Below are 15,702 nucleotides of genomic sequence, written 5' to 3'. Positions count from 1 at the left end.
CTTTCCCTTAAACGTTTTTTAAATTAAATTTCCCCAAAGTATACGTCTTACAAGCTGACAGTAATGAAATACTCCTTCAGCCAGTGGCCTGGACCTGTAAAGGAAGTTGTTGTATGTAAACACTTCAATTAACGAAGTAGGACACTGAATAATTTCAGATGATAAATGGTATTTTCACATTAGTGGAATGTCAGAATAGTGCTTTGTACACAAACTGTTTTAAAGCAGCCCTGGCATTAGAGATGCTCGGGGACCCACATGCTTACTAATGCATGTGCTCCATGGACCTTTTCCTTTTTCTCCCATAACAGCCACAGTCACCCTTGCATTTGAAAGGCATTGTCTTTTTTTTTTTTTTTTGACACTTAAGGAGCCACACTGAGTTGAGATCTCACTGCACAGAGGTTCATCCTGTTTCTGTTTTACTTCTCCACTAGTTCGATGAACGGATTGGTATCTGGAAACAAATAAAATTAGTGTATTGAAGGGTTTCCCTTCTGGGGAAAATTTAGTGCTGTTTATCTGACCTTTAAAATGCCTTGGTTCAAGGGTATTTTGATTCTTTTACAGTAGCCAAGTCTTACTGGCCATTTTTGTTGAGGTTGGCTTCCTCCTCTACAGTCCTTGTGCTTTTGTTTTTAATCCTCTAAATAGAATATCACTGTCTAAAGCATTTTCTTGTATTTATATCCTTTTAAATAATTTCTTCCCTCAATTACAGTGTGTTGTTTCTTGGCCAGGACTGCTTGAATAACATCCAGCTGAGGCCCAGTAATACTGCTTAGCCCAAGCGCCATGCATTACATTCACTGGGAACCTTTGCTACGTTTCCCTATGGAGTCCATGCTATTTTTTTCCTAAATCATATTATGCCTGAAAAGTTACATTGTTAAAATGGCAAGTGCCAGTAGTTGTCCAGAATCTCAGTTGCTTTGATGCTGTCTTGCTTCAGCTCGAATCCAGCACTGTCAGCAAGATCCCTGGTAGTAATGTCATAGGACAAGTTCATCTGGGCACATTTAGGTATCATTACCCTAGAACCAGAGTAGCTGATTAGTGTTTGTCCCAGTTCTTCTGTTTTCATATACACTTACTTCTATGACAAATGTGTGTGTAGGATTACACAGCACAATAAAGGTTTACCAAATGATGGAGTGTACTTTTGAGCTGTATCATATTTCTTTCCTAGATAGACAAGTTCCCTTCCCCCACGTACTCATTCTGACCCAACCTGGTTTTCAAATACGATTGGAAAGACGACAGCCCTAGTTCTTTATTATTTCTTCAGATGTAGAAGATGACAGCTCATGGAGGAGAGAAAATGCCTACCTGGATTCTAGAACACCATCCTCAGAGAATCATTTCACAATGATCATGTTTTTGCATGCAAGTTGATGCAATTTCATAACTGTAAGGGAATATATCAGTTGTAGGTCTAAGAGTATATGGAGTATCATTTTCGTGTCTATGGAAGGCTTCTTGCCTATAAGCCTCTTTATGCAGACAATTCAGAGAAGACCCATCCCTAGTGCCGATAAAACTACAGAGCTTGGGGGAAAAATACACTGATTTTGAAAAGGAAATTTTAATAAGGTACAGTTATTGATTATTAAAGTAATTCAATTAGGTGGCCTTGTATTTGGGCTTCATTTTAATATGCCTTTGTAAACTTGCTCTTAATTAAAAGAATACATACTTTGTATTATATAAAACTTTAAAAATAAATTTTAACTTTTTGTAAACTTCAGTTGTACTATGTTCTTGACTATAACACTTATTGTAACCATCTTACTATTTGTATGTTTTTAAAAAGGCAACTGTTTGTATATTAAGGAATTTCATTTCAACCTCATAATAAGCAAAATGTTCAGCCTTCTTTGGCTATAGTCTGAGGAACTAATACTTAAATATAGTATTTAATATTATATTTATTTAAATATAATATTGAGTATTATACTATATAGTATATATAATATTTAAATGTAGTGTCCTTTGTGTTTGTGAATAATAAGTAGAGTTACAATGAATCTGAGCTTTAAGCAAACAAACCGAGTTCAAGAGTAGCTGAAACAAACTACTTTAACTCGTTTGCTCAAAAAGAGTACACTGATCTGCTATTCACGGGGTAAGAGACTATTCTGTTCTAATTACCACCTTAGTATTAACTGAGTAATCTTTCTATGTACAAAGTCTAGTTCCTGTACTAGCAATCTAGAATTTGAGACCTGAGCTGCCAGATGGAACTAAGTGAAAGATCAGAATTCTCATGCTGGCAAGACAGCCCTAGCCCTAGAAAGGAATTCCAAGTGTAAGATTATTTTTTCTACAGCTACATAGTATTTCCCATCTGAACTTTTTAAATTTTGAAAATAAATAATTTATAAGGAATGAGTAGAAGTGACAACACGGTTACATTTCTAAAAGCAAAGTATATATACTTAAGTACTCTTTTTCATTAAATCTTAAGTTCATTGTGAATTTTCACAGAAGCTTTTGTATTTCCTGTTTCTCAGCATGGACAAATGGGTCTCCAATCCATCATGTCTGCCCTGCTCCCTGGCATAATGTATGACATTTCATACATGCTTAGCATGTACTTTGATCATAGTCATTCCTCCCCATTCCTCTTTTGTTCCTGCTCTGACTGGTCCCTTCCCCTTGCCTCATAGTTCACCCTCTACTGTCATAACTTTATTTTTCAAGCTTTCACATAAAGAAAAGTATTTGTATTTTCTAGTCTAGTTTATTTTTGTTAAGTGATGATCTCTATTCTATCCCTTTTCCTGGCCCAACTTATTAGTTATGGCTGAATAAAATTCCATGGCAGGGGCTAGAGAGATGGCTCAGAGGGTAAGAGCATCTTTCTGTCCACGCACGAGGACCTGGGTTCTGATCTCACTATCCAGGCTTGGCCATGTGTGCACCTGTAAACCCAGCACTGTTGCGGGCAGAGATATGAGGATCCCCGATCCCTGAGGGCTGCTGATCAGCCTAGCTCTAGGTTTAGCGAGAGACTCTTGTCCTAGGGAAATAAGGTAGAGAGTGACAGGGAAGGATACTTACTGTCCCCCTCTGGCCTCTGCTTGTATAATGACACCCTCCCTGAGATGTACATCTGCCAACATTCTCTCTCTCTCTGTCTCTGTCTCTGTCTCTCTCTGTCTCTCTCTCTCACACACACACATACACAGACACACTAAAAACTCAATTGTGTAAATATACAGCATTCTCTTTATCAAATTCTCTTCCTCCTCCTCCTCCCCCTCCTCCTCTTCCTCCTCCTCCCCCTCCTCCTCCTCCTCCCCCTCCTCCTCCTCCTCCTCCCCCTCCTCCTCCTCCTCCCCCTTCTCCTCCTCCTCCTCCTCCTTTTTTCTTCTTCTTGTCTTACCATGCAGCTCTGACTAGTCTGGGACACACTATGGAGACGAGGCTCACCAAGAACTTTCAAAAATCCACCTGTCTCTGCCTTCTGAGTGCTAATATTTTTTTTTTTTGAGACAGAGTTTCTCTGTGTAGCTTTGAAGCCTGTCCTGGAACTCACTGTGTAGACCAGCCTGACCTCCAACTCACAGAGACCTGCCTGGCTCTGCCTCCTGAGTGCTGGGATTAAAGACATGCACCACCTCTGCCTGGCCTGAGTATTAGTATCAAAGGCATGCACCACGATACCCAGATATCTATTTATTTTTGATGAGTAGCTTATTAATTTATATTGTTAAAACTGCTAGACCTTGTAGACTTTTAAAACATAATTTATTAAGTATCAATGGACGTTATATTGGACACATACTTATTAGGCCATTTAACCCCAATAGAAGTTGTATACATTAGTCATCCTTTTGATTTCACAGATAAGGAAGCTGAGACTCAGAAGCAGACTTTCTTTAGTCATATACAGCTATTAGGTGGCTGAGTTGGGATTTGAACTCAGATCTGTCTGGGTCCAAATTTCACTGGGGAAAGAGATAGTATGATTATACCAACAATGAAGATTGTAAGTAAACCGTTGATCTACTGATGTTGTATTTTTTCATCTCCAAAATGACATTCTGCAATTGAAAGAAATTTAAGCACTTCAAGGATATACTAAACAGTGCATTTGAGGGAAATGATGTAGATTTAAGGTTGTGTTTTTTACTATAATTCTATCCTAACATTTCATAAATTTCTTGAGGATTAAATTTTCAAAGTCAGGATTTTTACCTTAAATTGTGGCCAGCTGCAGCCCATGGCAAACCTCTGCCATCATTTTGTGTTGTTTTGTCAGGATTTCTAAAATGCATTTGCATATTTATATGTATTAAACTCCAAGGTGATATTATACAGGTTACAAGAGAATTGAAAATGGTGTTCTTTTCAAAGAATTCTTCATAAAAAAGAGGGGTTCTGGTCAATTCTTAGCTTTATTTGAGTATACCTAGTTCTTGTCTTGGAGGAACAAGACCTGCTGTTTGCAGCCTTACCTTAGGGGAACACCCCTGCCAATGAATGTCTCTATTCCCCCATATTCTCCAGTTGGCGATACACTTGATGACAATGAGGGTACTTAATAGGTGTAGGCAATGGATCAATCATCAGGTTGTGTAGTAATATGGAGAGAGGAAGACTTCTGAAAGGTGTGCTGGGATGTTTTTAAATGGAAATGTGGTTTGTTTATTTGTGAGTCTAGAGGAATATTTTCTAGAACTCTGAAGTATGTTGCATGAATATATTGGAACTCAGTAGTCCCCAGTTATCCATTTTGGCTTGCCACAGTCTCAGTTACAAGAGGTCAAATAAGACTTGAAAATATTCTGGAAGCAAACAGCTCAGAAATTGTCAATTGTGCGCTTATTCTGATCAATGTGGTGAAATCCTCTACAACCCTGCCTTGTCCTGCCTGGGATGAAAATGCTTTCGTCTACCACGTCCACCTATTATCCACTTCTTGCCTGTGAACCATGTGATAGTCCTCTTGGCTGTTAGATGACTGCCAGTGTATTACACATCTGGGTTTAGTAGTCAATTTCTTACTTAATAATGACCCCAAAGGGCAATAGTAGTGATGCTGACAGTTCAGATATGCTGTAGTTCTTTTAAGAAAATGGTGAAGGTATATACCTTCATTGAAACATTGTCACAACTCTTCCATTTTATCATTCATTGTTCTTAGTCTCTTAGTGATCCTCCTTCATAAGTCAACCATTGCTCCAGGTCTACATGTTTAGGACATTTTCAGTGTGCACAGTGTTTAATGCTCTCCCCATTTCAAGTCTCCACTGGAATGTATCCTCCATAGATCATGGGAGACTGTAAGCATAAACTGTAGTGACAAGCATTGTTGCCTTTTCCTTGCTGTCTGTGGGCGAGAGCTGCTGCGTAGGACCGGAGTGGGGAAGCTCGTCATCACTCCTGTCCTTGAGCCTTCTGCTTGTGCGCTAGGCAGCCAGATTCCAAAGGGCAGCTGCATTCTGGAAGCAGCAATACTTAGTCCAGAACTGGAAATGCAAAGAGATTTCTGGACACCAAACTAAACATGGGTTTAAAGATTCGAATCACAACAGAACAACATGACCCTGTCTGGCACATTACATTCTAGACTCTCCACACATGGAAATTTCAATCAACATTTTTAAAGAGCTATATCCAGTAATCTTTCTGTAACTTTCTACAACTCCCTTCAATATGTGGGTGCTTCTGGAAACTAATGCAAGATGGATTGGAGATGGCCTTGAACTCTGCCTGATCAGATGCCATTCTCATGTCTAGTGTCCGCTTGTAAATGAATATTGGAAAGTCTTGTTTCATTTACTTTCCCATTGGAGTCTAACTAAAAATGTTCAGAGATAGCTATTTAAATGTGGAAGCTTCAGTAGATCCATGCTTTTAAAACACATTTTCTTCTGTGACATTCATCCTATACCTTTCTCTTTGCCTATTCATAAACCCCTTCTTGGCTTTACAAATGAGTGGCACTCTCATCAACACTGTGAATCTTGAGTATTTATTAGTTTTAATTATGACGAACCTCCTTCCATCACTGAGTGGGTGACCAGCCTAGGGTTACAGCTGTCAAATTCATGTGGTTGTAAATAGTCGCAATTTTATGGCCTGAGATAAAAAAATTCAAGAATTGAAAAAAGAGAGAATCAGTTCTTGGGAAAGCAGAACTTATAGGTTAGTATTTTTGTTTTATAGATCTCTTAAGCACGGTGATTTAAACTTAAAACATAATGTTAGCCATCACATTCCCCCTTTGAGTTGTATCCTGAGTCAAATCATTGACTCTGAGGTGGGTACCTATTTATACTGGGATCTAATGACCATCAGCCTATTGGCACACAGAAAGGAGTTTTTGTGTCTAGTTCAAATATTAATGATGCAAGGACAACAGTAAATAGCATCAGAGTTACTATCCAGGAAGAGACCAAAAATAAAATTGGGAACCAGTCATTTATTTCATCTCAGACCCCCCCCTTTTATTTTAGTATGGCCAAATTATCTTTAATGGTTACTGAGTGGTTTGCAGAATGCTGGGGGCTGTTGTTCATGTAGGATAACAAGTGTTTTTGCTTCTGTAAACAAGCTTGGTTGCCCCAATGTCACAGGATGTGTGCTTGATCACACCTAAGCAGGAGGTATGTAGGCAGGAAGTACATCAGGATGTATGCTTTCCTCTGATTGGACACTGGTGGAAAGTGTGTAGCCTTATGGGTTTCGTCTTTAGAAGCCTTTGACTAATGTAATTTTGGGCTGTCTTCTGAGCATGGGTCTTGGATATGGACTTGGCCAGTATCCATGGTCATGACCAGTATTTAATAAAGCTTGCTTCAAACTTAGCTCAAAAAAAGAAAAACTATTTTGTCATCAAACAGGACATGGAACATATTCTGTACAGGTATTGAGTTGTGGAAACACCAGGAAGTTAAGACTTCTGTTCACATCATCTCTCAAGATTGTTTTTTTTTTTTCTCTTTCATTTAGGCTTCTCAAAATAAATTCCTTGCAAAGAACACTTGGCTTTATTCTCAGTGAGAGATATTATATATTAAAATAAAGAATAGCTAAGAAAGCACTTCCCACGTTCTAGAGACTTGTGTAAGTTGCTAGCTAGTTGAATGTGGCTTTTTTGCTTTAGAGATGAATATGATTTAAAATGTTTATTGTGAGTATCTACTCACATTCCTCTGGTTTTATCTCATAAATAAATAACTTAGAATCCTGGGGGTTGGGTGTGAGGGAAGACAGAACACAACCTCCATTTAAAATATTGCTGGGCAGTGGTGGCACATGCTTTTAATCCCAGCATTCAGGAGGCAGAATCAGGCGGTTCTCTGTAGGTTCAACTCCAGCCTGGTCTACAGAGCTAGTTCTAAGACGAGCCACGACTATCAAAGAAACCCTGTCTTGAAAAACCAACAACAACAGAAATATTTATCTTTATTTTATGTGTGTGAGTGTTTTGTTAGCATGTAAGTTTGTGCACCCTGTGTGTGTATGGCACCCACAGATGCCAGATGAGGATATTAGATCCCCTGGAAGTAGAATTTTTGATGGTTGTGAGCCACCATGTAGGTGCTGAATACCAAACCTGGGTCCTCTGGAAGAACAGCAAGAATTCTTAATATGGAGCCATCTTTCCAGCCTTATAACTGATACATTTTTGGAGCTCCTCAGTGATAGCAAACCAAGGCTAAAACAACTAGAATCAACATTTCCATTTCTCCACCAACCTTTGTTCTTCATCTTAAAATCTAGATCAGCAACCATTTGCTTCTAATAATTACTGTGGCTCTAAATTGCCATTGAGAAAATTTTTCCATGTGTAATAGGAGACCTTCTAAAAGCTTAATAAGACTAATTAGTGTATAGAGCAACCAATTAATTCTCAGCACAGAGAGAAAGAAACAAGTTTTTAAGAGGTAAGTCAGAAGGCTTCAGGGTCCACAGTTTACCCATTTTTGCCACAATCAGATGGTCTTCAGGACCAAACTGTGTATGTGTGTCTGAGAGATGTATAATTCAATATCTCTCTATTGAGAGAGTTTTGAAGGAATGCTCTGAAAGGTGATTTAAATGTTCTGTGTGCAGCAGTTGGTGCTGTGTTGAAGGAACTCAGCGGAATGTCCTAGGGATTTCATCATTAACTTAGCAGCCTGGGAGACCTCAAATATTTAGAGGCACTGACACTCCTCCAGCTCCTACCACAAGTCACTAACTGCCCTTTGTTTCCTGTGCTGGGCTTGGGCTGATCCTGAAATCATAGGAAATGGGAGAGATGGGTGTCTTGGGGGAGGGCCTCCTCCAGCTTCAGCCCCACCCTCTCACTAGCTTCTCATAATGCTGGGGTCTCATTTGGTTGTTGGTTTAGTGTTTTTCATGAATATTCTTCTCAACTGCTCTCTCATTCTCTTACTGGCTACGACAGCTTCCAGGGCAGCCAGAAAGGAATTCTGTACTTGGTTGTACAGGCTTCTGGAATGTACCTTTTGGGCAGGTTCACTTGGAATCATACCTCCTATTTTCTGTCATTAGCATTTCTGCCAGAGGAAAACAATCTCCTACCTCACCCACTGTTTGCTACTGCTGTGCTGTTTCTGTCATGGGGAGCATTTCAACAGAAGCAGCAGTAAGGAAAAGAATCATCAGGGAACAATTATTATAAGCACTCCAAATCTAATCAATATATTTGGTTAGGAATATGGTGTTGCTCATAGTTTTATACATTTCTTGGCTATATGTATGTATGTGTATGTCTTGCAAACACACTTGTTCATTACGAATTTATCTCACTTTTCTTTCATATCTGTTAGAAAAGCTGAAAGTAAAAGCAACACTTTTTTTTGTATATATAATAATTTATCTTTTTCTTCCCTGTATTGGTAATTGAACCTGGGGTCTCATGCTTTCTGAACAAGGACTTCTATCACTGAGATATCTCCATCTTTCTTTTTACTTTTCATTTTGAGAAAGGGTCTTACCAAATTGCCTAGGCTGGTTTTGAACTTCATCTGTAGCTCAAAATGGCCTTGATCCTATAGTCTTTCTTTCCTAGTCTCCCCAGCAAGCGGGCTTGCAGCACTGCACCTTAAGGCCCGACTCTTTTCTTAATTTCCATTGATCAATGAGGTTGTTTTCCAGAATTTCTGTTTTTCAGGGGCACTTTAAATGTGTATAAACATCCCAAAAATGATGACTAAGAATCTGCTTTTATTAGTAAAGATCAAATACTAAGGGCTTTTGGAATAGAGTTTAGCCACTACCCCTTCTGAAACAGCTCAAAATAAGAGATGGATGTGGCCTTTAAGATTATAAAGACTAGGCAATGGGGGCTTGTGAAATGAAATGGCTCAATGGTAAAGCACTTGTTCAAAGCGTGAAGAACTGAGTTTGAATTTCCCAGAGCCAGTGCATGCCTGTAAGCCCAGCACTGGAGAGGCAGAGACAAGAGCATCCTTGGAGCATGCTGTCCTACTGGTGTAACCAAGCTTGTGACCTCCAGGTTCGATGAGTGACTCGGTCCCCAAAACTAAGGTGGAGAGCCACTGAGGGAGGACACATTGACCTTTGACCTTCAACTTCACATGCACACATGTGCACACCCACTCACACATATACACACAAAACAAAAGCAGTGAACAGAACAGACATTGTACCAGTTGACTGTTTACTAATTTTATGACTGATCTGCAAACAAAGCTTCCAACCAAAAAGCTCCAGAAAAGCAAAATTGGGGAACCTGTGCTCAGTTCTGTTTACCAGTGGTGACCTTGGTTCATGGTGACCTGATTGCAGTTTAAACAGTGGCATGCTGGGGACCTGAGACCCCTGGTAGGATCACTTTTGGGTTTTGGTGGTTCTGTGCCGTATTTGATGATGTCTTTGTCTCCTTTCATTATTGTAAGTGAGATCGTTTGGTGGCATTTCAAAGCTTTTCTTCATTTAATATGACTTTTTATTTTTTGAGCAAATTCTCTGTCCCAGACAGAATTACTGTCCTTGGAAGATCCCACAGGCCACCTTGGTGATGGGACCTTCTACAAACACAGGAAGGAGAACGTCATTTGGGCCATTAAGTTGGGTTTGTGATTGTCTATTTTTGTATATATGATGCAAATTTTCTTTAAAAGGTCTTACCTGGCAGTTGATGTAGTGGGAAGAAGTGGTTCCTGCCATTGGTGTTTGGCATTTTCTGAAAGTTATTAAGGCCTCATTTAGAAAATGAGGTCATCCCATGAAGTGTGCGGTTCTTGTTTTGTGTCTTCTGTGTTGATTGGAGTCATTTAGAGGAAGTGGATTGTGGTTCTTTTATTTTCTATTAGAGGCTCTGTGAGCCAACAATGCTAAAAACCCACAGAGAAACATCACTGGAGTGGTGTCAATTATTTCACAAAGATCTACATCAGGAATGGCGGCTGCCTTCAGACTTTCATGACACCAAGCTGACCAGCATCTATAGTAAGCTCTTGAAGAGAAATTCAAGCATGCATGAACCATTCAACTGTACACGTGGTGAGCATAACGACCCTCCAGTTCTTCTAGGGTGGTGACACCAACCCCCTCCTTACTTGTGGCCCCCAGCTCACACTGGGCCAGAATCCTTAATTAAACCATGCCATATCCTAAAATGATTTCAGTCTGTGAAGCGCAAGTGGACCAGGCAGCCTGGAAGCTGCAACTCCTCTGGGATAGAAGTCACTTGGGATGGAAACGAGGAGCGTTTTTTTTTTTTTTTTTTTTTTTTTTGAGGAGGTCACCTACTAATCACAGGGCTTTCGTGTGGGCTCAGAGGAGCTGTCATCAAGGTCCAGATGTGGGTGAGAGAGGAAAAAAGTACACATTACTGTGAGTGGGAAGAAGGTGGATGACAAAGGACCAAAGAGAAGATACCAAAGCCACACTGTATCACTGTACTGAAGTATCCAGGGGCTTTGGACATGAAATAGAGCATGCATAGTCATTCCACACAAGAGCCAGTGTTTCACACCTGTGAGGCCTCATACCAGAAAGCAGCCTTGACAGGTAGGAGAATCTGTAGTAAGTTAATTTCAGAGCTGTTCTTATAGTGAAAGGAAGAAAATCTCTAAGATGTATGCATGCTTAACCTCCAAAATTATGTTGTGTGCCTCATAGTCAGTTGTGAAAGAGATTATGGAACGTTTTGGACACTAGAGCTCTTCAATATTCCATAAAATTCTGTTTTTTAATTTTAATCATGTTTCACTTGAAGGTGACCAGAAATTCTTTGGACTTGTATTTGTTTTATTTCTCTTCATTCTTATCTTAGATAAAAATATTCCTTGCATCCCTGTCCAGCAAGTCTCCTTTCTATTTCCAAGGTGGATTTCAATGTATATAATATGTATAGCTCAGGATGTGGCCATCCCTTGGATCAGAAAATATTAATGAATAACCATTGTGCACCAAATATTACATTGAAGACAACTGAGAGAAAAAATGTCCTCTCAAGAACCTATTTAGGGTTACTATTAGTTAGGTCTAATAATTTGTTATTATTATTACAGTCCTGAGGATTGAGCCTAGTACCTTGCACATGCTAGGCAAACATTGCACCATTAGGGTATATCCCCAGCAAATAGTTGGTAATTTTTGCAAAGAAGCTGGACTTGAAAGATGGCTCAGGCTTGTTAAGGTGAAGGGTTTCTTCACTCTGAGCCTTAAAGGCAGTTAAACTCATTGGAATAGAAAAGAGACACCGCTATAGGAAACAATTACAGGGAGAAGCGAGGCTGGTAAGGCCAGCCAGGAAAGTCTTGGACTCATCTAAGAGATGGACATAGCTGGGGTTCAATGGCTACACAGCAAGATCAGCAAGGAGGGAAACAAGATGGCTGCAAATGCAACCTGGAAGGAGGAAAAATAAGCAGATGAGTAAAAATGATGGTGAGACAGCAAGACAGAGAGTGAGAGACCTGGGAGCATGCAGTCCTGCCTGGGATCTCTCTATTGCACCTCTCCCCTCAAGGCTCAGGGGGTCTATGCAGAAAAGGACGCAGAAGATGATAAGGACCAGAATCGATGGATGACTCCATGGAAACAGCATCTTCCAGGCACAACATGACTGATGCGTATGTGAACTCACAGAGACTGTGGCTGCATGCCCAAGACCCGCACAGGTTCAAGCCTGCTGTGGGATGTTCTGTATGTTAAATGTGTTGTTTCGATTGGTTAATAAATAAAACACTGATTGGCCAGTAGGCAGGCAGGAAGTACAGGCAGGACAAGGAGAGAGGAGAATTCTGGGAAGTGGAAGGCTGAGGCAGAGAGACGCTACCAGCCACCGCCATGACAAGCGAGATGTAAGGTACCAGTAAGCCACAAGCCACGTGGCAACTTATAGACTAATAGAAATGGGTTAATTTAAGATATAAGAACTAGATAACAAGAAACCTGCCACGGCCATATAGTTTGTAAGCAATATAAGTCTCTGTGTGTTTACTTGGGTCTAAGCGGCTGTGGGACTGGCGGGTGAGAGAGATTTGTATTGACTGTGGGCCAGGCAGGAGCAGGAAAACTCCAACTATACAAGTCAGACAAAGTCCCAGCACTGAGAAGGGGAGGTAGACACAAAGTCTCATGCCTAACCAATAAGATATTCAATTTGTGGCTGCTAGAGAGGGAAAATCAGTGTTCTCCAGTAGATATATCAACCACATTCCAGATCAGGCCCATGTCCAGGAATAACTGATGAATACAAAACAGGCTCTTGTTTTTGTTTTGTTGTGTGTGTGTGTTTGTATGTGTGTAGGGTTTTTTTTTTGTCTTATTGTTTCTTTTTTTATTTTAGTTTTTTGTTTTTATTTCTGTTTTTTGAGAGAGAGAGAAGGAACATGCTAGTTGGATGGGTGGGGAGGTAGTGAAAGCCTGGGGGAGGTGAAAGAATACGATCAAAACATACTTTATTTTTTTTTTTTTTTTTTTTTTTTTTTTTTTTTTTTTTTGGTTTTTTGAGACAGGGTTTCTCTGTGCAGCTTTGCGCCTTTCCTGGGACTCACTTGGTAGCCCAGGCTGGCCTCGAACTCACAGAGATCCGCCTGGCTCTGCCTCCCGAGTGCTGGGATTAAAGGCGTGCGCCACCACCGCCCGGCCAAAACATACTTTATGAAAAAAAATTTTAAATAAAAAATGTGATGGCGAGGCTCTACATTTCAGTGATGTTAGAAGTGGTAATCATCTGCCCAAACAAACCTCAGAAAGATGGCAGGGGAAAAATAAAGAACACGTTGTCTCATACAGTGAGAGAGTGAGCAGGTGCCTGGGACAGTGCTTAAATGGCAGAGACTTTGCGTATAAATGACTAACAGTTAAAAATGTTTCGTGTTTCTGCTTGGCATAGTAGAAATAGTATAGCGTTGGAAGTCCTTAACTCAGGTCTCAGCTACACCACATTCTGGATGTGTGATTGTTGATCACAACTTTCTATCAATTAACATGTGAATAAATGATAATGATATTTGATACATATGAATGAAATATATATGAAAAAGTGTTGTGGGAATTCGCTCCGTTCAGCCAATGGCTTCGAGTTAACAAGCTCTACGATGTGGTCTTGTCTGCATACATGACTGCTTAAGAGCTCAGGGAGAGAGAGGGGTTCTGGCTCTCTCTTGGGTGGTCAGAGCCAAATCAAGTGGCGGGAGCGAGCTGCTTGCAGTCAGTTCCCATCGTCCTTGGGTAGAATGGCACCGATCAGCAGTGGCGTCCACTTTGCTCTGTAGTAGTGAGTCTGTATTTCCATGGCACCTCTTAATAAATTACTAAATAGACTTTTGTGGGTTCACACTTCAAAAAAGAACAATTATAGAGACTGAAATGAAAGTGTTGTTGAAAGTACTATGCACCATAATTATATATTATTTATTATGTCAACAGATTTTTCCCCCTTTTATGTGAGAGAAAAGGAAATGTCTTTCAAAAGATTAAAAATGTCCATAGAAGAATCAGTATGAAATTTCTGTTTAAAACTCTACCCAGATAAATATAAAGGAAACATGTAGATTGTGTGTGTGTGTGTGTGTGTACATTGTTTTCCTAACTGTGCACACCCAGAGACTTAGAAGTATTGATATGACGGCAGTAGTGAGCCCACCTCGTCCTAGCCTTGGTTCCTAAATGCCTGATTCAAGTAAGAAAGTCCAGAGAAAATGATGGGACACATCAACCTGACGATGTGATGCTAGATAAATCTGAGCAAATTCACAAATAGACAATTATGAGTCATATTTTTAAAAAGACTCTTTCCTAATATAAGTAAACTAATAAATGAATAAAAATAAATTAATGGGAAGGAAAATAGTAGAGTATCAATAGTCAAACCTGTAAAAATATATAAATTATAACTAATAAAGTATTATTAAGTACTAAAATATCAATTTATACTTGCCCATCTCAATTTTTCTTGTAAGATATTTAGATATGCTGTGTTCATTCACGTTGGAGCCTAATTTCTGTTATAACTAAATGTATTATGATATTAGAAGCTGGGCATATGCTGTACATCACTCTAACATCCGTTGAACCTATATTAAGATTCCATCTGTGTTCCTTACCTAAATGACTGATGGTACTGTGACAGCTAAATGTGTCTACCTGAGGGCCTCTAGGTATTCCCGCTGAGCCTGTGTCCTTGGACGGTTAAATGTACCAGGGGAAAGTGCTTGCCCAGAGCACCATGTGCAGCCTTGCTGTGCTGAGATCTGACCATTCAGTGACCACCAATTTCCCCCATATCATGTCAGCATTGCCTAAGATGTGCCAGATGCCTTGCTGATCCTAAACGTTTAGTTTACCTGTTCTGCTCCAATTTGTCATGGGCTAATCTTCTGAATCAGAAGAAAAAAGTATTCCAGTGTTCCTAGGCAACCTATAGATAATAATAAGCATAGATAATTATTCATAAGCAACGTTGATCAGGGCTTAAAAGTTGTTTCTATAAAGCTGTTCTTGATATTATAAATCAGCAAAGAAATTGAAGATGTTTTGAAGGCTGGGACAAAACTTTCCTAGAGATCTATTTTTGTGTTCGTTTGTAACATTGGCTTAAATGTAGTGTATTCTGTTTGCATTTAGTCACACTAATGTGTAAAAATACTAACGTTTTTGCTCATTTTATAAATTTTAGATAAGAATCCCATTTCTGTAGGACATGAAACTCTCTTCTGGGATGCATGAAACCCTCCACCACAGGTTGACCGTTCTCTCTCCTCACACCCTCTTGCCTCGCTCTCCTTTCTCATTAATCCTGATTATTTGCCACACTGCCAATTCATGTTTACATGCCCTAAAGCTTTGCTAAGAAGATCTGTAACTTCTCTTTTCCCTCTGCTCTAATTTGATAAATGTTACTTAAGCTTCTGTCATGAAATAGCAGCGCATGCTTGACCCAGGCATGCAGATAATCTGAGGGTAGGCTGTGATACTGAAAGTTCATTCCTTGTGGAACATATCCGTGTTCCAAATTCTGAAACTTTCAAGTCCCTGATGGCTGCAGTGTCTCTCATTTGAAAGCTGCTAAAGAGCATGCACGTCACTGGAATGCGACAGAGAATTAAGGAATTGGAGTGCAGAGCTTATGGGGGTTTTTGTGGCTATGGTGTGTTGGTGTTTTATAGACTCTTAAGTGAAGATAGACCTGTAAATGAGAGCACTTAAGGAACACTTGCATCGCAACAAACAGTGTATTGTGACTGAATTTTCAACGCC

At 39.8% G+C, this 15,702-nt stretch overlaps 1 protein-coding gene across 50 annotated transcripts in view; it reads left to right on the top strand.

Annotated features, from left to right (window-relative positions):
- Window positions 1-15,702, top strand: part of Ank2 (ankyrin 2) — a 596,871-nt gene that overhangs the window by 347,365 nt on the left and 233,804 nt on the right. The gene's annotated exons all lie outside the window — the stretch shown is intronic.

Source organism: Peromyscus californicus, unplaced genomic scaffold (genome assembly GCF_007827085.1).
Source record: "Peromyscus californicus insignis strain IS unplaced genomic scaffold, ASM782708v3 Scaffold_9__1_contigs__length_137607984, whole genome shotgun sequence".
Lineage (NCBI taxonomy): Eukaryota > Metazoa > Chordata > Mammalia > Rodentia > Cricetidae > Peromyscus > Peromyscus californicus.
Note: the sequence above shows the minus strand (reverse complement) of the source record. Positions and strands in the feature narration are given on the sequence as shown.